The 25811-nt window shown below is 39.6% G+C and overlaps 1 protein-coding gene and 1 long non-coding RNA gene across 2 annotated transcripts in view; both read left to right on the plus strand.

Annotated features, from left to right (window-relative positions):
• The window catches only part of ASPH (aspartate beta-hydroxylase), a 229473-nt gene that overhangs the window by 124010 nt on the left and 79652 nt on the right, over nucleotides 1–25811 (plus strand). The window lies entirely within an intron of this gene.
• LOC121038216 (uncharacterized) lies at nucleotides 6294–9982 on the plus strand. Its single transcript, XR_005794235.1, has 2 exons — nucleotides 6294–8002; nucleotides 9557–9982. It is a non-coding gene; the product is annotated as an uncharacterized LOC121038216 (long non-coding RNA).

Here is a 25811-nt window from a genome sequence, read left to right on the forward strand (position 1 = left end):
TTCTTCTTGTGGAAGAAACGAAATGTTTATGGTTGCTGTAAGCTGCTAGGTTTGGGGGTAATTGTTTTTGCAGCTACATATGCTCTTCGATGATACGGGAAGGATGCAGTCCATCCTCATTGAGATTCTGCCTGATTTTTCACCAGCCTCCCAGGGGCTGTCCATGAAGATAGAAAGTTATCAGTCAGCCAGGATCTTTGCAGAGTGTATTCTCAAACTTTGGATCTCAGCCCTTCTGTGGTTCTCTTGCATCTAAAATTTCTCTTTAAAATTTTTATCAGCTCTGCTCTCTGCATGCTGTCACCTGCCCCCTTCAGCGGGGAAGGACACAGTTCCACTGCCTGACTTGGGGTGGTTGGGGAGCCAAGTACCCCCACACCCGAAAAGATCACCAATTTGCCATTCTTATCCAATGTAGAAACTGTCAAGAATAAATTCTTTTGTTTATAAGTTTCTACCTATCTTTGGTCATTTTCCAGTGCCTTCCAATAGCTGCTTTCATGTTTCAGTGACATTTCATTGATTTAATTTATTTAAATCCATGGTAACTCATTGATATAATGAAATATGAGTATTAACATTCTTTGAATGCTAGAGAAGCTGAACATCTTAAATGCGTCCATTCTGCGAACTGCCTATTCACGTATTTTTTTTCTCGTTGGTTTTTAGGATTTCATTAATATTGATACTAAACCCTTGTTGGTTTTTGTATTGCAAAAATACTTTCCCAGTTGGTGCTTTATCAGTTTCGTGTACAGTGCTTTACAGATACATAATCGTTGAAATAAGTTAGTGTGTGAATGGATGCATGAGAATGTTGTTCTCTCACCTGTGTAGTACTTTGTTCCAGCAGTATCTCCTTGCTTTCATATACTTTTCTGTTGTAATAAAATATGTACCAAAACATTGGACAGCCTTGATTCAGATGGCTTTGGCTTGGGAGCATTGTTCTTCCCTCAAATAGTTCATTCTTTTGTCTTCTTCGGATACGAATGGTAGTACCTGTCTGGGAAGACAGCTGTCATCAAGCTTCAGTGGCTTTGGTCTCTGAGAGCCCTTCACATGGGCTTGACCAAGTCATCACTACCTTGAACTTAATTATTGCGTGATTTCTACAGGTAGGTCTTCTGTCTTTTAAGTTCATTTATTTATTTTGAGAGGGAGAGAAAGAGTGCGAGTGGGAGAGGGGCAGAGAGAGAGAAGGGGCAGAGAATCCCAAGCAGGCTTCGTGCTGGCAGGGCAGAGCCCCATGTGGGGCTTAAACTCACGAACCATGAGATCATGACCTGAGCCGAGATCGAGAGTTGGACGCTTAACTGGCTGAGCCACCCAGGTACCCTAGGTCTTCTGTCTTTCAGCTGCTTTTTGGAGGTGCTTTGGTCCATTGTCTTTAGCAGAACCTAACACGCTATCTGTTCTTATTGTTAGTACCAACAGCCCACCTAGGGGTAGCGCCGACTGGTGGTTCCATTCAGGCCGTACCATGATGCCTTAGCAATCTTCCCGTATCATCGAAGAGCCGTGTAGCAATAGCACACTTAAACCAACTCCAGGAAATGCTTGGGGAAAAGTCTCCCTCCCACCCTTGCAGCTGTGAGAAGGGGTTGTGAGGGAACCTGCTGTTAAAGATTTATTATAATCATTACATTCAACAGCTACTGTAGTTTTAGTGGTTCCTAAAATACACCAGCAGTTATTGTCTGATTACTTCCACAGATAAGTTAATTATAGGAGATTTCTGACTCTTCTACAAGTCTGATTTAGAGAGAAGTTTAATTACAGCACTTTTGGTGATTTTAAATGAGCTCAGCATATATTACCAGTCTCAGCAAGTGCAGTAGAGGTTTTAGCTGTGTTGAAATACACATTTGCTTTGTTTTTATTTTTCACTTCATGATTTCAGCCAAACTCTGGTACCAGGGATAATTCAGGGCACCTGTTTACACCGGAATGAATCTTCAGTCAGATGCACCGCAGGACAATAATGGCAAGTTCTTCGTTATCTGTAAAATCCCATTCTCATGCTTTCCGTTGAGCACTCGCCAGCTTACAAAGCTGATTTCTGCCGCGGTTGTGACAACATGAGCAAGGGAGCACAATAGGTCTATCAAGGAAAAAACCCGGATATTAGTGCGTTTGAAAATTATCATCTGGGTCTAAATTTTCTTTTGACTGATGGGAAGTATGACCCTGTCTTCAAATCAGAGTGATCCACTTTATTGTGTATTAACACATGGTCTAGGGGCGTCTGGGTGGCGCAGTCGGTTAAGCGTCCCACTTCAGCCAGGTCACGATCTCGCGCTCCGTGAGTTCGAGCCCCGCGTCGGGCTCTGGGCTGATGGCTCGGAGCCTGGAGCCTGTTTCCGATTCTGTGTCTCCCTCTCTCTCTGCCCCTCCCCCGTTCATGCTCTGTCTCTCTCTGTCCCAAAAATAAATAAACGTTGAAAAAAAAAATTAAAAAAAAAAAAAAACACATGGTCTATTTGTACGCCGAGGCAAATTAAAGATGAACATATTAGCCACATATGCTCAGGCTAGCTTAAAATTAAGCTTTCAAGAACTGTCATAAAAAGACAGTGCTGTCATAAAAAGTGCTGTCAGTAGTCAAATACATTCATTTACTTAAACAAGGCTTCAAATTGGAGAGCGCATTAGTTTGGAAAATGCATTACGGAAAATTACCTCAGTCTGATTACAGAGCTCTTCTCCACAGCATTTTTTTTATTCTTCTGATGTAATGGTTGATGGTACCGGCATTTACAGCAGTAATTCTTGCCGTATGTTTATATGTTTTTCATTTCAAAATCAAATATGTGTTGACAGTAGAAAGTATTAATAATAGTGAAAATAAATCAGATCCTCTCTGTTTCAGTTCAGGCGATTTTATTACATTCTGCCCCGGAAGCCAGACTCCTTACTTATTCCTAACACCTTAGCCCGGCAGTCGTGTTTTTTTCCTGTGCCAGAATGCTGCTTCTTCCCACTCGTCGTCTACTTAGCTCCTAAGGTCCTTTGCTATTGCTGAGTGTGATCAGCAGGTGGCTTAGAGCCGGGTGGAGAGTGGCTGGAGCCTGAGGTCAGACAGGCACTCAAGGGTGGGACAGAAAATTAGGTGCAAGCAGCAGGTGGCGTCCGGGAGGCCAGGCAGCAGGCAGGTATATCTCAGAAACAGGTCGAAGCCCTTATCACAGGGCATCAGGAACAGGCAACAAGTCCCGGGAGCAGGAACACGTTTGCTGACAGAAGGATTTCCACGTAGAGGGGAAGCATTGGATTCCTCCAGAGGCACTGGCACGCAGCCCAGGGCCCCATCGCTAGCCCTGCCCAGCTAAGGTGCTGGTCCAGACGACAGCTACAGGGCGTCGGACCAGTGCAGGGATGTCAGCAACACTGGACCGTGAGCTGAACCTGTACTAGGGAAAGGGCCATTGTAAGTTTATTAAACGGCTGTCTTAACAATAAGTATATGAGTCACAAATGGTGAGCAAACCTAACTGTGTGTGAATCTGAGAAAAACAGACCACTTCCTTATCGTGGTGTTGGTAGGATACTGAACTGGGCTGGGGAGGCTTCTGAATCTGGTCGTGGGCCCTTTGGGGCCCTGGTCTGTCTCATCTGCACACTCCTCTCATCTCGCACAAGTCCATTCCTTTGCTAAACCTCACACACTTGAGCCAGTATTGCAAGAGAATAATGTTAATGAATTCTTACCTGCCGTCTGCACATGCTCAAACTTCACCTATCGAAGAACATGGTTGTTATCAATGATCCTGTCTCTCCTGTTGTCTATCTGCGCCCATCTACAGAAGCCAGGGACAGAAACTGTTCTCTTTGGCCTTTTTGCTGCTTAACTGTTAGAGCCAATTAATTTAACCCTCATCATGTATGGGTTAGAAGCAGCAACTTGTGTTGCAAATTCTAAACCCATTTCAAGTACATTTGTTCACTTGGCTATGGTAGAATCAGAAAACACAGTGATTTTTGCCTTTGTGCTAATTTTTAAGAAGCCCGCATGTGTGGGTAGAGAGAGGAGGAATTGTATGTATTTCTACCCTTTTCTTGTACAGGAGGTTCATTTGTGCCGGGTGAAGGTGTATCCTCTTTTGCCGGGTCCCCTTGAGCATTGACTCTACTTCAAGAATGTACATGGGAACTGAGTAAAGGGACAACACCTTCTAGCTAAGAGGATGCCTTATTAATTTAACAAATATTTCCACTTCCTTTGTTTGCCATGCTCTGTGGAATGCCCTGAAAACAGAGCAAATAAACCACTAGAATAGAAGGAGGTAGAGGTTATGGGCAAAATGCTGAGGGAGCCCGGAGAACAGAATAACTCACAGCCAGGGGGCGGGAGGAGGGGGGCGGGGGGTGGGCAGGGAGCTGAAGTCTTCCTGGGGGGGAAGATGTGTGAGCTAGTCCTCAAGTAGCAAATCAGGCTTATATCCATAGAATTCTCTTTGTGTAGACCTGTGAATTCAGATACTTAATTATTTTTGAATGAAAGACATGAGGTGTTGATGTGGAAAACAGCTCCTAGGTGTTTCTGTGCACAGTTCACTCATCTTTCTGCAAGAGCAGTTCTGCTAGGGTATCATGGGGGTGCTGTCTGTAAAACAGTTTAAATTTGTTAGAGTCTTTTCTGGAAACCTTTGACACTATCACTTTTAGGAAAATTGTCATGATTTGTTTTTTCTAATATCCATTGGTTTTTACACTTTCTCTCCTTTAATTTGTCAATACCATTAATGCTACCTTCTCCTATTTGTTCCTTTCCTGGTCCATGTGAAGATTTATTAGGACCTACTTCTAGGAATGTGTATATATGTGTGTATGTGTGTGTATATACTCATCTGAAGCCTTCAAGGCTGGTTAGCTACCATGATTATAATACCAACTCTCTTCAGGTTGTATGAAACACTCTAAACTTGAAATAACCGTGGATGAAATCTATACAGCAAGATGCCTTTAATTGATATGCTTTACACAAAAGGCAAGGTTTGATAAAGGTGTGTTTCAGGTAATGACCTTGATTTTTATGCATCACTGAAATTTGGCTCCTCTTCCCCAAGGATCACTGACTCCTTTGTGCATTTATACCACCATATTAGTGATGTCATTAGTAACGTCATTCAGCTAGTCGTGGGGTGGAAGTAGCATTGATTCCAAATTATACCTTCAACATAAAACCAATGAACTTGGGTGAGCTTTTTATTCCTGTGCCTCGTCACTTTGATTCATACCGCATCTTGCTTTATAACTGCTGCCATGAACCCCGTGTGCATTTCTCTGCAGTCTATTTTTCCATGGCACTTGAAGACAGTCTCAGGCAGAGCGGTATAGGACCCAGCAGGGCATTTGTTGTTGTGCCATTAACCGCACACCTCTGTGTGGGGTGAGGAAGGAGGCCAGAGGCAGACTGGCTTTTACCCCCTGAGAAGTATGATAATAGCTCAGCCATGCACTTCCTGGAGTATTTCCCTGTGATTATAAAACATGAGTGAAGAGACTCGTTAGTAAGAAATTAAAAATGAGGAATGTTTTAAATTGGCTCTTAGGTTAACAGGGTCAGACATACTTAGTACACAGGCACTAAAGTAATGGAAATACACGGTTTCTCCCCCACCCTCTTGGTCAGTCATCGTAGACTGAACTTTTGGTTCGATCTGTTTTTTATTTTTTTTTAATTTTTTTTTTTAACGTTTATTTATTTTTGAGACAGAGAGAGACAGAGCATGAACGGGGGAGGGAGAGAGAGAGAGGGAGACACAGAACCGCAAGCAGGCTCCAGGCTCTAAGCCATCAGCCCAGAGCCTGACGCGGGGCTCGAACTCACAGTCGGTGAGATCGTGACCTGAGCTGAAGTTGGCCGCTGAACCGACTGAGCCACCCAGGCGCCCCTCGATCTGTTTTGTTTTTAAAGCATGTGGCTGAATGTGGTGTTGGGAGACTGAGGCCCATAATAACATGAGAGGAAATGTGGGAACATGAGTGTTGTTCAGCCTGCGTCAGCCTTTAAAGTAGTCATCAGTTCTTCCTTTCTTTCCACGAACATTTTCTTCATAGGCACCGAAATTCCTCTTACTGGTTAAAGTCACTGGATCAAAACTAGAGAATTCTTGGGGTGCCTGGGTGGCTCATTCGCTTGAGTGTCTGACTTCAGCCCAGGTCCTGATCTCACTCTCACCGTTAATGAGTTTGAGCCCCGCGTTGGGCTCCCTGCTGACGGCACAGAGCCAGCTTAGGATCCTCTGTCTCCCTCTCTCTCTCTGCCCCTCCCCTGCTCACACACTCTCTCTCAAAAATAAATAAACATTAAAAAAAAGTGTATTTAAGAAAAAAGAAAATTACTGGAGTATGATGAGAGTCCCTTCCCGGGAGACGTACCCTCAGCCCTACCAATTCCGATTTGCTCTTTGGTCTTGAATAAGCCTTCCACGGGCAAGATACGGAGCTGATTCTGCCTGGCCTCCGGCAGTTTTTGCAGGATCCTCCTGTCCTTGGATGACCATTCCGCTTTGCTGGAGGCGTCCTGCTCTATGGTTATGAGCCACTGGTACTGTTACTTTCCCTCCTTTTATTATTTCATAAAAAATATAAGTGATCCCCAAATCCAGAGTCTGTTTCATACTGTTTATGTGCCTATGTTCCGTTTCTAAGAGGCTCTTGATGAATTTGAAGCTTGATCCTCCCAATATCCCAACATATTCAGTGTCTTTGGGACAAGAGAATACTGATTCTCCAGGGATGTTTTAGAAAGTGTTTGTATGTAGAAAACCAGCATCTACACGCTGTATAAGGTGTGAGGCTACTGGAGGGCTATGTGAGCAGTCGAGTCCGGGCATCTCATTAAAGAGTAAGTTATGCTTTCCTTCTCCTTGGGTGTGAAAGCTTTATTAACACCAGGTTTGAAAACAGCTAGCAGCAACAACAAAAAAAGCTAAATGCTTATGGGGTTTATTATAAAACTCCATAGTGCCATTTATTTCCATGGATGCTTTAAATTGCAGGGGTAAAATAATGTATTCAGCAAGGAAGCAACTTCTTGCTTCCTCCCGTGAGTCTGCTTGATTGTGCTGTTGGTATCTCATTCTTTAATTAAACTTGTCCAAAGATAGGATCAGCTAAAGTGTTTACCGTATAAATAGTTTTTGTTCCCTGTGTGCAAGTTTAAAACCCTGATAAAAAGAGTTTGCCATCTGTTAAAAACCAAAACATGTGGTGTGCTGTGGCATAAAAATAAAGTGCACATTATTCATAAAAAGAATCACAACACAACACATATCATTTGGGCTGACAGTAATCTGTGCCATTTTAGAATGTTCCCCACCTTCTCTGTAAGTGACAGTGTGATTGGTAGTGCGTTGGGTTAAAAAGAAAATGAAAAGCTATCAAAAGTTAACATGTAACGTATATTATTATTCATGAAAGTGGATTTATCTGAATGTGAGTTTTATTGATAAGACATGGTAATTTTTTTCTTTGATCGCTTCAAATGCAATTCTTTCTCAGAATTGTATGTTCAAGTCTTTTTTTTTTTTCTAACTTAAAATTTAACCATTTAATTTAGTCGGGAACTTAACTCTCTCCCTGCATTGGCAACCCCTCAGCTCTGTGAAATCTTCTCCTCCTGAAATCATTCCTGTTTCTGCTCTTTGCCTTTCTACTTACCCATACTCCTGACGAGAGGAACTTCCTAAAACACAGGTTATTTGCTGTCACTCTTTAAAACCATCAGTAATGCCACATTGCCTCTGGAACAAAGTCTAAATCCCTCAGAATGTCGTGCAAGAAATTGCATAGTCTGGCGCCCAGCTCCTTACGCAGTCTTCATCTAAACTATTCCTAATCCACGACCCAGTGCAATTCTGCCTGAATTTTCAGTCCTGAGCTTGCCTCTTCCACATTCCCATCTTTACAGTTTTCTCTTTCTTTGGAAGGTTTTTGCCTGCCTCTGCCTCATCCCAAATTAGATCTGTGCTTTAAAACTCAGCTCAGACCCCAGGTAATTCTTACCGTATTGTTCCAGTTAGAAGTAATGTCTTGCTTCTTTATGTTTCCAGAGTAGTTTATGATTCTCATTTTGCCTGATAATTTTCTTTCTTTTTTTTTTTTTTTTACATTTATTTATTTTTGAGAGAGACAGACACAGCTCAAGCTGGGGAGGGGGAGATAGAGAGAGGGAGACACAGAATCCGAAGCAGGCTCCAGGCTCCGAGCTGTCAGCCCAGAGCCCGACGCGGGGCTCGAACTCACAAACTGTGAGGTCATGACCTGAGCCAAAGTGGGACGCTTAACCGACTGAGCCACCCACGTGCCCCTGCCTGATAATTTTCAACCTTCTATTCTAGTCATTAATTGACTCCTCCTTCCCCCACCCCTTCTAAGATCTAAATTATTTGAGGCTAGAGATTTGTCTTAGTCCCTTCGAGCTGCTGTAACAAAAATGCCACAATCTGGGTGGCTTAGCAGAAATTTATTTTTCACAGTTCCAGAGGTGGGGGTGTTTAAGATCAAAGCGTTGGCAGATTTGGTATCTGGTTCATGGACGGTGTCTTCTCACTGAGTCCTCACATGGTGGAAAGGAGTAGGGAGCTCTGTGGGGTCTCTTTTATAAAGCACTAATCCCCTTCATGAACTCTGACCTCCTGAACTAGTCACCTCCCAAAGGCCACACCTCTTAATACCATCACCTTGGGGGTTAGGGTTTCAACCTACAAATTTGAAGGGAAAAAATATTTAATTCTGTAGCAGTACTGTGTTCTGTTCATCTTTGTATCCCCTATGCTGACCAGCATAATATTTTGTCAGGTACTCCATAAATGTTTTTCAAAATGATTTCAAAATGATTTGAAAACTGATGTACACATTCCTCTAGACAATCCAGAATAACCAAATTCATGCCGTAGAGAAATTTAGATGAACAGATCAGAATAGATTGTCAGATGCTAGGTTGGATTTTTATTCTATGGAGCTATCGGACAATAGTTACGAATGTCCAGAAACATTCTTGGCACTCTTTTGTTCAGTGTTTCTTTTTTTTTTTTTTTTTTTTTTTTAATTTTTTTTTCAACGTTTTTTATTTATTTTTGGGACAGAGAGAGACAGAGCATGAATGGGGGAGGGGCAGAGAGAGAGGGAGACACAGAATCGGAAACAGGCTCCAGGCTCTGAGCCATCCGCCCAGAGCCCGACGCGGGGCTCGAACTCACGGACCGCGAGATCGTGACCTGGCTGAAGTCGGACGCTTAACCGACTGCGCCACCCAGGCGCCCCTTGTTCAGTGTTTCTTATTGGACCATTAATATCTCATAAGATCTCATGGGAAGTTTTGACTCATTTGTTTGAGATAAAACCAATTACAGTCTTTGGGTCTTGTTTGGATTCCCTTTCAGAATAATAAATTCTAATAATACGAGTTCATAAGATAGCAAAATATAAATACCGACTCTCCCATGAAATTATATTCAGGAATTATTGTTAATTTCTTTTTAGATATGATTATACTATTGTGGTTGTGTTTTTGTATGTTTATTACAATAGCTTTCTTGTGATTTAGTTCACATAGATAAAATTCACCTAAAGCCTACAGTTTGATAAGTCTCGACATATATGCAGCCATGAAACCCTCAAGATCACATCCAGTGGTACCAGAAGTTTCCTCTTGCCCTTCTGTGATCCCTCCTGTATGCTCGCCTTATTCCCCTTCCCTCCCCATCCGCCAAGGTCCCTTCATCTCCGTACTGTTTACATTTCCTAGAAGTTTATATAAATGGAATCATACAGTATGTGCCCTTTTTCTGTGTCTGGCTTCTTTCATTCAACAATTATTTTGACATTCATCCATGGTAGAGTGTGTAGTAACAGTATCCATTTTATTGATGTAATAATTTTCTTATCTGTTCACCTGTTGATGGACCTTTGGCTTGTTCCCAGTTTGGGGCTGTTTATTACAAATAAATTTGCTGTGAACATTCACGTACAAGTCATTTTGTGGACACATGCTTTCATTTCCCTTGGGTCACAAGTGGAGTGGTGGGATGGTTTGGTAACTGTATGTTTACCTTTCTAAGAAATTCTCGAACTGTTTTCCAAGTGGATGTACGGTTGATTTTACATTCTCACCAGCAACTTGTAAGAATTCCAGTTCTCCCACTCACCTACCAACATTTGGTATGGTCAGTCTTTTTAATTTTAACCATTCTAATAGGTGTGTAGTGATATCTCAGTTGAGTGTTAATGTGTATTTCCCTAGTGACAAACAAATGGTGTGGAGCATCTTTTCACGAACTTAATTCTCATTCTTATCTGTTTGGTGAAATGTTTGCTCCAATCTTTTGCCCACCCCCAACTTTGTATTGTGTTGTCTGTTTTGTTATTCCTTGATTGTTGATAGTTATTTATATACTATTTTTATAGCAGTTTTATCTCATTTATGACTTGGAGGTGTTTTCTTCCAACCTCTGGGTTGTCTTTTCATTTCCTTAATAGTCGCTATTGAAGATATTTAAAATTTTTATGAAGTCCAATTTATGAATTTGTCCTTTTCTGGATGGTGCTCTTGGAGTCATGCCTAAGAGATCTTTGCCTAATCCAAGATCACCAGGATTTTCTCATATCATTTTTCCTAGAAGTATTATGGTTTTAGGTTTTATATTTAGGTTTGTGTTCCATTGAATTAACTTTTGTTTATGGTAAAGGCATAAATGCCAGTTCATTTTCAAAATATGGTTATTTAATTATGTTGGCAGAATTCGCTAGAAATATTATTTATTTCCTCTCAATTTTCTTTATGGTTTTGTTGAAAAGTCCATGTATGTATGGGTCTCTTTCTGGACTCTGTTCAGTCCCATGGATCTGTTTCTCTCTACAGGAATGCCACACTGCCTTGATTACTATAGCTGTATAAGCCTTGAAATCACAGGATTTGTCAAAAAAAAATACTGGAGGAATAAAGTCTTCAAACTTTGTTCTTTTTCTCAGTTGTGTTTTGGTTATGGTGGAGGTCCTTTGTATTTCCATGTGAATTTTAGAATTAGTTTGTCATCTTCTACCAAATGAAGAAGGCTATTGAGATTTTGCTCTCACATAGAATCTATATATTTATTTGGGGGAAATTGATGTCTATACTATGTAGAGTTTTGCTAATCTGTTAACATGGTATGTCTCTCCATTTAAAGTCTTATAAAATTTCCTTCTGCATTGTTTTACAGTTTTCACGTACAGATCTACTTTTGTCAGATTTATCCTTAAGTATATCATAGTTTTGGATGTGATTACAAGTGGTATTACTTTATAACTTCAATTTTCTGTCGTGTTACTAGTCTATGGGGAAAAAATGATTTTTCTATATTGATCTTGTATCCTGGAGTCTGGCTGAACTGACTGAGATGTTCCAGTGGCTTTCTTGTAGTTTCTATCAGATTTTCTACAAAGATATTTATGTCATTTCTTTATTTAAGACTATTTTATTGCTTTGTTTCCAAACAGGATGTTTTTTCTTGCTTCATTCGGTGGCTAGAATCTCCAGTACAATGTTGAACAGTTATGTTAGTAGATATCTTTATCTTGTTCCTGATCTTAGGAGGAAAAAAAATTAGTCTTTTATCAATAAGTAGATGTCAGCTGTAGATTTTTCATAGTGGCTGTTTATCAGATTGAGAAAAGTTTCCATCTATTTCTACATTGTTAAGAGTTTTTATCAGGCATGAGTTTTGGATTCAGACACATTCTGTGTCTAATGAAATGATCATATGGTTTTTTGTTTTTGTTTTATTTGTTTGTTACAATAGAGGATGCATTGATTGATTTTCATATATTAAACCAAATATGTATATTCCTGAGATAAATTTCATGATGCATTATCCTTTAAATATGTTTTTGGGTTTAATTTGTGAAATTTTGTTTAGAAGCTTTTCCATCCGTGCTCATGAAGAAAATCAGTATTTTTTTTTTTTTCATGTAATGTCTTTGCCTGATTTGGGTTTCATAATAATGCTGACCTCAGTAGAATGAGTTGGGTAGCAATTCCTCCTTTTCAAGAAATTACGTAATATATATTATTTCTTCCTTAAATGTTTGGTGGAATTTACCAGTGAAAATGACTGGGCCTAGAGTTTTCTCTGTGGGAAAATTTTTAATTACAAATTCAATTTCTTTGAATGATACAGGATATTCAAGTTATTTATTTCTCTTTGAGTAACCTTTAGTAGTTTGTGTCTTTCAGGAATTGTATTTCATCTAAAATGTTGAATTAATTGGCAAAACATTGTTCATAATATTCTCTTATTATCTTTTAATAATTGTAGAATCTGTAGCGATCCACCTGACTCATTCCTGATACTCATTTCCTCAATTCCTCATTGGTTATTTATGGGTTTTTTGCTGTCTTTTTTAATCAGTCTGGCTGTGGTTTAATCAGTTTATCTTTTCTCAAAATCAGCTTTAATTTTATTGACTTTCTTATATTTCTGCTTTGTAAGCTATTGATATCTGCTCTGAGCTTTACTGTTTCCTTTGTTCTATACTTCAGGTTTAATTTGCTCTCCTTTTTCTAGTTTCTTTAAGGTGGGAGCTTGGAAAATGCTCTATGTGCACTTGCAAAAATGTGTATTCCCTGTTGTTGGAGGGGAGTGTTCTAGAAATATCAGTTAAGTCAGGTTGTTTCATACTCTTATTGAAATCTATATCCTTGCTGACATTCTCTCTACTTGTTCTGTTAGTTTTTGGATGAGCACTATGAAAATCTCTGATGGACTAACAGATTTTTCTACTCTTTTCAGAGTTCTGTTTTGGGGTCATGGATTTTGAAGATTATTATATTCTTCTAATGAATTGACTCCTTTATCATTATGGAATAACCTTATTTGTCAGTCATAATATTCTTTGAGCTCAAATCTACTTGGATTTAATACAGGCACTCCAGCTTTTTTTTTTGGTATTATTAAAAGGGCGTGCCATTTTACTTCCATTGGCTTTTAACTTGTTTGTGTTTTTGTATTGGAAGTGCATTTTTTATAGTCAGCACATAGTTGGGTTGTACTTTTTCATTCTAGCTGGACTTCTTTGGCTTTTAATTGGGATATTTATATTTAATTTAATTTAAATTTAATGTATTGGTTTGATTAGGTTAAATCTATTTCTCACTGTATGTTTTCTATCTGTCACATCTATTTGTGCCATTTTTCTCTTTCTCTACCTTCTTTTGGAGCAAATGAATAATTTTTATGATTCCATTTTATCTGTTTTGTTGGGTTATTAGCTGTAACTGTTTCTTTAGTCTTTGTTTTAGGGTCCATAGCATACATCCTTAACTTGTCAGTCTGCCTTTAAGTAATATTATACTACTTCACATATACTATAAGAAACTTTACAATATATGCTTCCACTTCTCCCTTCTAAATTTGTGCTATTGTTGTCATACATTTCACCTTTATTTTATTTTTTTATTTAAAAAAAAATTTTTTTTTAACGTTTATTTATTATTTTTGGGACAGAGAGAGACAGAGCATGAACGGGGGAGGGGCAGAGAGAGAGGGAGACACAGAATCGGAAACAGGCTCCAGGCTCTGAGCCATCAGCCCAGAGCCTGATGCGGGGCTCGAACTCACGGACCCACGAGATCGTGACCTGGCTGAAGTCGGACGCTTAACCGACTGCGCCACCCAGGCGCCCCTTCACCTTTATTTTAAAACCTACCCTACATTGTTACTGTTTTTGCTTAACCAATTATTTTATTTAAAACAATTATCTTTTAAAGAGATTTAAGTAACAAGAAAGAAAACATAGTGTAAGCCATTCAGTTACCATTTCAGTCCTTTCTTTTTGTGTGTACATCTACATTCCTATCTATTACCATTTGCCCTCTGTTTGAAGGATGTCATTTAACATATGTTGTAGTATAGGCCAGTTGGTAATGAATTCTTTCAGTTTTTCTAAGTCTGAAAAGCCTTTATTTCACCCTTGTTTTGAGGGATATTTTTGCTGGGTATAGAATTCTCAGTTGACTTTTTTTTCTGTTAGTACAGTTGACCCTTGAACAATGCAGGGGTTAGGGGCACTGAGCCCCCTGCACAGTCAAAATGCACTATAACTTTTGACTCCTCGAAAACTGCACTACTAATAGCCTAGTCAGAGCCTTACTGGTAGCAAGCAGTTGACTAGCACATCTTTTGTATGTTATATATATTATATATGGTATTCTTACAGTAAAATAAGCTAAAAAAAAGAAAATTTTATTAAGAAAACCATAAGGGAGACCCTGGGTGTCTCAGTCAACTGAGCATCCAGCTTCGGCTCAGGTCACCATCTCATGTCCCTGGGTTTGAGCACTCCACCAAGCTCTGCCACTCTGCCAACAGCTCAGAGCCTGAAGCCTGCTTTGGATTCTGTGTCTCCCTCTCTCTCTGCCACTCCCCTGCTCAATCTCTGTCTCTCTCTGTCTCTCAAAAACAAAAACATTAAAAATTGTAAAAAAAAAAGAAAGAAAGAAAGAAAGAAAGAAAATCATAAGGAAGGTAAAATACATTTACAGCACTATATTCTAAAAAAAAACAAGTATAAGTGGACCCACACAATTCAAACCCATGTTGTTAAAGGGTCAACTGTACTTTAAAAAGTACAATTCTCTTTTCCCTTCCATTTTTTCTAATAAGAAGTTTGCTATCATCCTTATTTTTTTGTTCCTTATATGTAGCATGTCTGTTCTCCCCTGTCTACATAAAAGGTTTTCTTTTTATCACTGGTTTTGAAAAATTTGATTCCTCTCTCTCAGGAATTACTACCCTTCATTGTCCAGTATAAAGTAATTGCAAACCTTTGTTTCATATATGATAAGGAAATTTTTAAGAACTTGATTTTGTTTTAATATATGCATTTGAAGTTAGTATTTGGAGATAATATCCCCTTCTTCTTTATTGCTATTTCTACTACATCTGTTTCAGAAAGGCAATGGCTCTATTTTTCAATATATTGAATTATAGGTTTATGATTCTGTTACTGATCCATATTCATGTTTGTCTGTAATGAAAAGTCTATCAGTTAAACATGTATTTTCTGTTTGTTAAAATATTAGAAATATTTTTAAATTTTAAATATTTAAATATATTAAAAATTAAATATTTTAAATATTTTTAAAATTTTATAATTTTAAATTATAAATCTGTCACCCTACTTTTCTGCTATTCCCCAATAAGCTCAACTATTTCTCATTCCCTGGAGACCCAGATCTTTACAGTTGGATTGCTTATTGAAAGTTTGTGGCTGTCTTATGTTTATCCCCACTCCCACAAACCAAGATTAATAAATTCTCTAATATCAGGTTTTCATTTTCTTCACATAGGGAGGAATTCTCAAAGCATTCTTGGGATTTCTTTTATTACAATGATCAAATGATATTTAAAGATTTCCACTTGGGTTTGGTGACATTTCACCTACTGTCAAAAAATATGAATCAGGTGTAACTAGTGTCTTTAAAGGTATAATAATCATAGCCAGCCAATATTAATGCTGACAGACACCAAGCAAACATACGTTGACATCTGATAATCAAAAAAATAAGGTAGCATTAGAAACTTAGCTTCCAAATATCCTAAGTTATTCATTCATATATGTGTACTAATATTTAGCTATATCTGTGATGTCACAGAATAGAATTACATATAACTATTTATTTATTTATTTATTTATTTATTTATTTATTTATTGTATAGATCCTTATCTCCTCACCTTTGCAATACCCACTTCCCCAAGATTCTTACTTGATGGTACTTGGGAATGCCTATTTTGTTTCAAGTTCCTTTGGTGATACTGATGTACAGCCAGGCTTGGAAATTATTGCTTTATTTAACATTACTGGGAAATCAATATTTCATAGAAACATTATTAAATGGCTTAAATTACCTTTAAGAACCATTACACAAAAATTTAAAAATTTGGTAGATACCTTTCTAAAATACTTTTTATGCATCTCTACCTTCTAAAATTGTGCGCTGCAGGGCGCCTGGGTGGCTCAGTTAGTTAAACGTCCAACTTCAGCTCAGGTCATGATCTCACAGTCCATGAGTTCAAGCCCCACATCGGGCTCTGTGCTGTCAGTTCAGAGCCTGGAGCCTGCTTCGGATTCTGTGTCTCCCTCTCTCTCTGTCCCTCCCCCACTCATGCTCTGTCTGTCTATCAAAAAATGAATAAATGTTAAAAAATTTTTTTAATTGTGTGCTGCACTTAATTTAACTTTCTTTGGTGATTGGAGACTATGATGCCCATTTTAATAAACATCAGTTGCTGTGAAGTGATGCCTTTTGGCACTTGTTTACCCCTACACAGTTTGGCCCATGTTGAAATGGGCTAATTTCTGTTGATTTTTGTTTCTTACTTCAGTCTGTCAGCTTTTACTTTTTGCTGCTGCTGCTGTGTCTGATTCAAACACTCTTTCTAATGTATTACTTAAAAGTGAGTTAAGGGCTTACCCAGAAGAGCAGGATCGCTAGAATTGTATCTAAAATAAGATTTGGGGAAGGTGGCTGACCTCTCATGGAACAGTGCACATGGAGATAAATTCATAACGTCTGAAGCAGCTGTTGGTAAGCCTGTGCACTGCCTTGGCACCGAAGGGGTTTCTTTTATGTATAGAAAACACATCACTTAGCGTTTCTGAAATTTCTAATCTAACATATGGGGTCACATCTGTTAAAGGATTATTAGTCTAGAAAGGGAGTGATGTATAATTTATTAAAATAACTCTATGGGGAGATAGCAGACTACATTTAATAAACTGGAATACTTGCCGGCTCCATTGAATGCTCCCAGTGGAATCCCACATCATTTCAATAGAGGGGGCAGACGAAAACAATTGGCCTTTATATAATGTTTACTGTGTTGTATTACTTAGTGTCTCTCAGCTGAAAAATATTTATGTTAACTGTTAGGTTTAAGCTCTGACTATTGAACTCCTGCGGCTACATAGTTGATATTTATTTACTTCTGAGGAGAACAGGGGTCCGTTATTCCTTAGCTGTAGGAGACAAAAGAAGGGTGGACCATTCTTCTTCCCTCCAATCTGCAGTGAAGGCCGGCAGGTAAGAGTTCCCAGATTGGCCTCTTCTCCCAGGACCATAGACCTACAAGGTAGACAGTATTAGAGGAAGCAGGCTCAGAGGGGGTTCCTTTCTGGATCAAACACATTAATGTTCCTCTCTCACAGTGATAATACAATGATTCCTACCAGAAGCGCTTCCATGGCTGCTGATTGGGCTTCTCAACAGCAAATAACATGACTCTCTCTTGATATGAAAGCAGGTTTATTTTAGACCCCACTGTGAAGCAAAGCAATAGAATACTGTAGGGGTGGAAAAGTTTTCCCTTCTTCCCTTTTAGGTTCTTTGTGTGGTCTAATAATTAAATGGGCATAGGAGAGACTAACAGAAAAAAAGTTTAGTAACGTGTACTTTCTGTATCCATGGGTTACACCCTGGAAGACTGAGTAACTCTCCAAAATGACTGAAGCCATCACTTTAAATACCATCTGCAGCTAAAGGTGAAAGGTGGTGGGGTTGGGGAGTCAGTCATGGGAGTTTAGCAGGAAACCCCGATAAACGAGTATCAGGTTGTTATGCAGACTTAAGTTTTGGGCTTTCTCCATTGGTAAGAGTTTCTGTATGTTGAGTCATCCCTCCTTCCTGGTAGAGAAGGATACCCTTAAAGACAGAGAGGGAGACACCCTTCAAAATGGCTATCTCCCTTAAAATGTGAATGTCTCTTACAAAAGGGTAACTTCTACTCAATTCTCGGAGCTTCTCTTGTGTCTACACTTTCTTAAAAATAACCAGCTTAAAATAAACAACATGCCAAAGAGGCATATCAGGGGCTGGGGGGGTGGGGTGGCAAAATTTGCTCCCCTAAAATATCTTGCTCAATTCACACTTCTAAAAGAAAGAGAAAGAACTGTGTGCCCCTGTCGTCCTCCCCTGCCTGAGCCTTGGAGGAACACTGGTACATGAGCAAGTGCGGGCTTGCTTTCCCTATACCCAGCAGAAGGAATCCCATCAAAAATCTTCGTACTGGATTCTTCCAAGTCTTGAATATTTTGCTCTATTGTTTCCTTCTTTTTCCTCATTTGCCTTAATCTATAGATTTGCCATAATGTCAGACAAATTTAGAGACTTTTTTTCTTACATTGAAATCTAGCATTGATTTTAAAAAGAAAAGCAAACTGGGGCACCTGGGTGGCTCAGTCGGTTAAGCATCTGACTCTTGATTTTGGCCCAGATCATGGTCCCATGGTTTGTGGGATCGAGCCCCGTGTCAAGCTCCATTTTGTGAGCACAGTACCTGCTTGGGATTCTCTCTTTCCCTCTATCTCTGCCCCTTCCCCGCTGTCTCTCTCTTAAAATAAATAAGTTTAAAAAAAAAAGAAAAGAAAAATTAACTTCCAATTCTAATACAGGAAGATTAAAATATGTCTTAGGTTAACTGTTAGTTAACATGAATAATATTGCAATAGTGTATTACATGATTATTTTAGCTTCAGGCTGCTTTTCAGAGAGAAAGCATGTTTTCCTTCAATGTCTTATTTTAGTCTTACTCTTCCGTCCCTTAAAATATTTTTGCTTTTTAGATTATTTCTCATCATATTCCACCTTTGGATACCTATAACAAAAAGCAGTCTTTTCATATTTTGTGTGATTCTGCTTGGAGACGCATGGCAGGGTCCAGGGAGCAAGGGAAGTATAGTGTGTCCCCATAGGTCCTTAGTCCTTTGTTGACTCAGAAAATGCAAACTGGATACAGATATAGTGTGGCAAAGTTATTAGTTGCCCAAAATCTGTCAGGGAAATGGTTGACTCTGTTATGCCCAGAATTCGTGATCCCCGAATACCGCCAGGGAGCCGAGTCCGATGTAAAAGCAAAAGAGCCTTTATTCGAGCAAGCTGGAGCTCAATCCCCTACCTGCACCGACGCAGCAGCGGTGAGATACCGGAGAGAGAGCGAGTTTCAAAAGAACAAAGGTTTTATTGGGGCCTAGGGGCAGTTGGTGAGGTAATGGCTGTGGCCTCAGCCGATTGGCTGGGGAAGGGTCCAAGTCCTGTTAGGCAGGTGAGCGGGAGGTTACTCAAGGGGAGGAGGCGTGGTCAAGGTGAAGGACACAGAACAAGATGGAGTCGGCCTTAGGCCCGCCCTTTCAGACTCTAGAGCAAATCTGGTATCTTAAAAACAAATAAATGAATAAAAATAATTCCTAAAACCATTTGCTAATAAGGTGTTGGGGATGAGCAAATTTTCCTCTCTCCAAAGTTCTTCCAGTTAGACTAAGAATTAAATTGATGTGAGACAAGATTAACAGGGGAAAATATCATTTAGTGTTGCACATGCAGGGCATACACAGACATAAAACTCCCAAGGACAGTCTGGCAACATGAGGCTTACATGACATTCGGAGCTAAGGAGCTAATAACCCCCCCTAGGTAGAGGTCTGGGGATGCAATGAGGAGGAAGACCATTTGTCAGAAGGTAAGAGGAGATGTTTGAGAAGCAAAGGCTGCCCTATTATGCAAATAGCTTTCTTAGGTTAAAAGGAATCTCTTAATAGCCCTCTTGCTGATTCAGGCTTTCCTTTTCAATGTAAATTTGGGCAGTTGAGGGAGGGGTAAAGTCCTTTTCCAGAATCTGCTGGGTTATGATTCCTTTTAACTCAAAATAATCTTCTTGCCAAAGTGGCCCCTCTTGGAGTGGCCTTCCGTTGGCCCCTACAAAGATATATTCATACACATATCCCATATAATTAAAGAACAGAATTTTAAGATACATGAAAATAAGGTATTATTATAGATGGGAGTCATGAGTAACATTGATATTGATGTTTTATGCTCCTTTATGGTTGGTAGATGAGGGTTAGATATTATCCCAATTTCATGGAAGCAAAATTAAGCAAGTCACTGAACAAAGGCAAAATTGAGGCTCAAACTCTGGCCCCCAGACTCTATACACTGTGATTACCCTACCAAGCCATGGTGTCTGTGCATAATGTATAAACCCTGGATCTTTGAGACACAAAAGGAAAATTACTGTGGTTATTTACCTTTATCCTTCAAGACAGGTAGTACAAAGGTCAACTTATTCCTTTATACAATGTAGGGGCCAAGAGCAAGCTGCCCCAAAGTGGGCCACTTTTGCATGAAGATTATTTTGCACTGAAGACAGTTTAGATCTTATGAACTCAAGACATACTTCTGCTTTTAACTACATAGAAGAATCTAAATTGGGGGTCTTTCTCAGAATAAGAGTTATTACTAGAGGTAAACTTGATCTGAGTGACCCATCCATATGGCAGGTCAAACATCTAATGACCAAATATTTGCTCTTCTCATGATTGCCTTGTGAACTGCATTCCATCCTGTGAAGTCTCAGACTTCTACCCACTTCTTAGTTCAGGATGACATATATATCTCATTTTGCCTCACTGTCTTTGGAATTTCCATATCTGTGTAGATGCCTTGTACATGTGAAATTAAATTTGATTTTCTCCTGTTAATCTGTTTCATGCCATTTGATTCTTCATCCAACTAGAAGGACCTTGAAAGGAACAGGAATTCTTCCTGTCTGACAACAACATGATACTTACACTAATATTTAATTCTACTCTGTCATCACTCTCAAAACCCTTAGAAACACCCTAGTTTTTTAACTTTTGGGCCAGATGCTACAGATACAGCACAATGGTCAAAAGCATAGACATTGCAGCCGAGATAACCCCAAGATCCAACCTTGGCTTCTGCTGTTTACAGTTTGCACAGCCTGGGTGAGTCACATATGTCAAGCAGAGTAAGTGCTCAGTAAATGTCAACTATTATCAGCAAACAATTTTATAAGGCATTACGCAATGACTCAGAACATAAAAACAAGATGCCTTGTGAACTTATATTCTACTAAAATTAGCTGAATTTTGCAGTCTAAGAACTTACTGATTAGTTGGGTTGGAAGAATTTTCTCTGTCCTTCAAGGTCCTTCTAGCCAGAATAAGAATCAAATCTGGCATGAGGCAGATTAACAGGAGAAAATCAAATTTAATTTTGTACCAATGGGGAATCCATACAGACATGGAAATTGTGGACAGTCAGTAGGTCATTTTGAACTAAGGAGAAGCGGGTAGGGATCTGGGACTTCCAAGGGAAGGAATGCAATTCAGGAGAAGATGAAAAAGAGTAAATGTTTGGTAAACAAATGTTTGCCATTGGAAACAATGGGACATACAGAACTTGGATCAAACAGGCCTTGCTAGGTTCCTCCCTGTCTACTTGCCTACTTCATATCATGACGTAGTTAGTTATCTATGGGGGTAGCTCTCTTCCTGGAGCAGGTCCTCTAACCAAATTCTTTACAGCAGCTGTCAGGGAGGTACAGAGCTTTTCCTGAATCTTCTGGGCTTGATGGCTTTTTATTTGACAAAGTCTTCATGCCAAAGTGGCCCATCTTGGGGCAGCCTGCCCTTGGCCCCTGCAGTTGTGCTAGTATTCTGCCATTTGTGTTCTAAATTGCTGAATATACTGAAAAATAAGGATGGAATGAGACATGAGAATTAAGTATCAGTGTTCTCTATACTTTTTCAGGGAGGACTGGCTTGCGTATATACCTTTTTCTTTGTCTTATCTTTTTCCTCTGTCCCCTCCACTATTGTCCATTGATGCTTTTTGGATTAGACCTTCTTTTTTAAAGCAAGCTACTCTCAGTTCATTCTCTTCTTGGTTGCTTATGGTTTGCTGATTTTTTTTTTTTAATTTTTTTTAACGTTTATTTATTTTTGAGACAGAGAGAGCATGAATGGGGGAGGGTCAGAGAGAGAGGGAGACACAGAATCCGAAACAGGTTCCAGGCTCTGAGCTGTCAGCACAGAGCTCGACATGGGGCTCGAATTCACGGACCGTGAGATCATGACCTGAGCTGAAGCTGGACGCTTAACCGACTGAGCCACCCAGGCGCCCCTGATTTTTTTTTTTTAATAGTTGATATGCCTAAGTTAAAGACTGATATTGTCCTACCCCCTTCCAGAATGTCTTGATTCATTCGTGCTTACATATGTCTGGAAACATTTGTCAAGGACTTTCTCTGTAGGACAAGCCATGGGCTAAATGCTGGAAATAAGTTGCGAGTAAGTTCTTTTCTCACACGAATTAACAATCCAGCAAGGGTTGGGGAGTCTTGGTAGGAAGAGAGAGGGGGTGAGCGTGCACAAGCTAAATATACAGCCAACTAAACACAGCCTGAAAAGTTTACTATTTCTAGAAACAAAGCTATAAGAGCACAGAAGAGGATTTTTTTTTTTTTTTTTTTTTTGCATGATGATGTCTTAGATGACTAAATAGAGGAATGGCATTTAAACTAGGTCTTAAAGGTTGAAGTGCAGAGTATTCCTTGGTAGAAATAGAGGGAAGTGTTTTCCAGACAAAGAAAACACCGTGAGAAGAGTCACAGAGGTGTCGAAGTCCATGCCATATTTGAGAGGCTATATAAAGGAAACCTAAAACGCTTTATGGTACAGAACAGGAGAGGAAAACAGAAACCAGGGGACAGTTTGCAAAAGGCAGTAAACTTGGTTCAAGGAAACACAACTGTGAAATAGCTCAAGATGGACATTATATCCCTTGAACAAATGAAGCATTTGGGGGGTTTTGACTTAGCGGGAGAAATTCTCGTTTTTTTTCTCCCTGTGTCTCAGAGTTCAGTTAATTGAAGGTCCTTAATTAGCATACAAAATTGTATCAAACGCAAAATGGAAGCCCAGGGCAAGAGCAGATACCATGGCCTTCAGTGCAAGTAAGACACATGGCATCTGGAATCCCTTGTCCAGGTCGGGGTAGGGAGTTACGGTTGTATACTTTGTGTCTTGCGTATTTTCAAAAGCCCAATTCTTGCTGTGCCAGTGCCATTTTTTTTTAATTTTTTAAATGTTTTTATTTTATTTTTGAGACAGAGAGAGAGACAGAGCACGAGCTGGGGAGGGGCAGAGAAATAGAGACAGAATCCAAAGCAGGCTCCAGGCCCTGAGCTGTCCGCACAGAGCCCGACGCGGGGCTCAAACTCACGGACCGTGAGATCATGACCTGAGCTGAAGTCAGACGCTTAACCGACTGAGCCACTCAGGCGCCCCCCCACTGCCATTTTACAGTTGGGGTGTACATCCTCTCTCAACAAAACTTATACTCCCTAAACATGCACTTTGGGCCTCTTCTGGTTCTTAAAGCAGGCTTAGCATCACTAAGGCCAGATCCTGAACAATAACTCAGTGCCCAGAGTTCCTGAACAATATCTCTGCCTTCAGCTTCCCATAATAAGAGCATTCACATAGATGGTACCAAACGCTACCATCCAAACAGAAGGAGATGCTTGGCCTTTCGCTTCCAAGAAAAATAACTCATGATGAAGGTCCAAGTCCCCAGTTGTAAATGAATTACAAAACAGATCCTCTTTCCTCGGCCCAGAATAATGCTGCCACTACCTGGGTATACTTGAATTCTAAGTTTCCCCAGGAAACTTTCTCTTTTGCCTCCCAAATAGATTAGCACCACTCCCGATCCATCCTTAAACTCATTCCTCTGAAGGTTAATTGTCCATTTACATCCTTCTTCTCAATACGACAGTGGCCTCCTTGAGAAGATTGCTGTTGAATTCCCAGCACCTAGCAACAGTCCTTGGAACACAGTGGGATTTTAGCAAATAGTTGGAAGAATGAACCAGTCAGTGAAGAAAGTTGGTCTCCATCCAGAGACCTCGGGCTCTGTCCATTGTGTTCAAACACTGAAGAACTACATTTTGATGTAGTTCAAGAGTAGTCAAAAATTCCTTGATGTTGTTTTGTTTGTTTTTAAAGAGTGGAATGCTTTGAGGGTGGAATGAACACTAAGAAAGGGGTGAGCAATCAGGATTAAAAAAAGTAGCTGGGTATTAAACAGGAAGAATATATAGATGTCACCAAAGGCCTCATTAGGTCTGGAGGAGCATTTTTTCCTTCTCCTTTTCCTTTTCTTTTTCTTTTTTCTTTCTTTCTTTTTTTTTTTTTTTTTTTACAAGGAGAAGCCTCTGAATTATGGTTGAGTTTTCATTACCTCCCAGTAGATTCATGGCAAGGAGGGGGCTCAAAATCAGATTCAATTTTATTTTTACTTTTACAAGTATTATATTTCCATGCCCAAATACTTTTCATACTGTTGTACATAAAGTAAGAATCCTTACTGAGAATCACTTAGATTGTCTCTTCCTTGTAACGTTTTCATGAAGGCCATGTTGAGACATAATTTACACGTGGTTAGTTCCAAACCATATATATCCAAGTGTGCAGGGATGAGTTTTGACATATGTATAGACGTCTAGATACAGTCCATCCACCACAGTTAAGATACACAATGCTGTAACCCCCAAATTCTCTTGTACCCTTTGCAGTCAACCCTTTTACCCATTCCCAGCCTCTGGAATCACTTACCTGTTTTCTTTCCTCGCAGTTTTCCCTTTTCTAAAATGCTGTGTAAAGGGAATCATCCAGCCAGTAGCCATTTGAATTTGGCCTCTTTTACTTAACATGATACATTTGAGGTGCATTATGCATATTATGGCTTAGTATGGAGCAGTAGTCTGTTGTATCACTATGCCACAGATGGTCCACTCCCAGGTGGATGGACATTTGGTTTTCTGTACTCTTCGGCTGTTTTGAGCAATGGTGCAGTGAACATACACATACAAGGCTTTGTGTGGACATATGTTTGCATTTCTCTTGGCTGGGTAACCAGGATCAGGAGTGCTAACATGACATTCTCAGGAACTTCATTTTTTATTTTGTATGTTCAGGGATCCATGGGTGTATTTAAACAGTGGAAGACATGGACAGAAATATCCTTGGGACAGTGTAGAGCATGGAGACAGACTGGAAACAGGGAGACTGGCTAGGAAATTGTTGCTTTTCTGTCTACCGTGTGGAGACATTGCCATTTCCATCACTCTGTTTTAGTGGAGTAGTTTTAGAACACAAATCTAATACAAAGGTTCTGTGTCTGTTTTTCTTGGTGGTCAAATTCTACCCAGGCACCATAATATAAAAACATCTTCATTTGTGGACCAAGTAGAAATGAAAAGGGAATCAACAGTAATTTTTATGTAATCTGAGGGCTTTTTTCATACTCTTTATTATTCTTTTATTTTTCTTCTTTTTTTCTTCCTTTTTCTTAACATTTCAGCCATGGCATGGCAGGGGAACTAAGAATTTGAAATGCAACTGAAATGCACTTTTTTCCTTCTTAGTGGTTTTGGAAAAAGATAAAATTCTTGCAATGGCAGTGATTATTTTTACACAAAGTTTAATATAGCATAAATAGCTTCCTTCCAAACCATTTGTTTTTAAATCCTTGTCCAACAAAATTAACAATTCATTCCAGTACCTTCTAGGTCTACTCTGAAAGATTAACTTGATTTCAATCAACTGAAAATTAAAAGCACGGGATTTCCGGGGCATCTGGGTGGTTCAGTTCATTAAGCGTCTGACTTCAGCTCAGGTCATGATCTCATGGTCTGTGAGTTCGAGCCCCGCGTCGGGCTCTGTGCTGATAGCTCGGAGCCTGGAGCCTGCTTCGGATTCTGTGTCTCCCTCTCTCTGACCCTCCCCCATTCATGCTCTCTCTCTGTCTCAAAAATAAATAAACATTAAAAAAAATTTTTTTTAAAGCACAGGATTTCCAAGTTCAAAGAGACCTGAGCACAACCAGCCCAAGTGACTCATTGGTAGATGAGAGAACATTGAGGCCAAAAGCACCTGACAGCCTGGTTCCATCACTGAC

The sequence above is a fragment of the Herpailurus yagouaroundi genome, unplaced genomic scaffold (genome assembly GCF_014898765.1).
Source record: "Herpailurus yagouaroundi ecotype Mexico unplaced genomic scaffold, PumYag 165, whole genome shotgun sequence".
NCBI classification, from domain to species: Eukaryota; Metazoa; Chordata; class Mammalia; order Carnivora; family Felidae; genus Herpailurus; species Herpailurus yagouaroundi.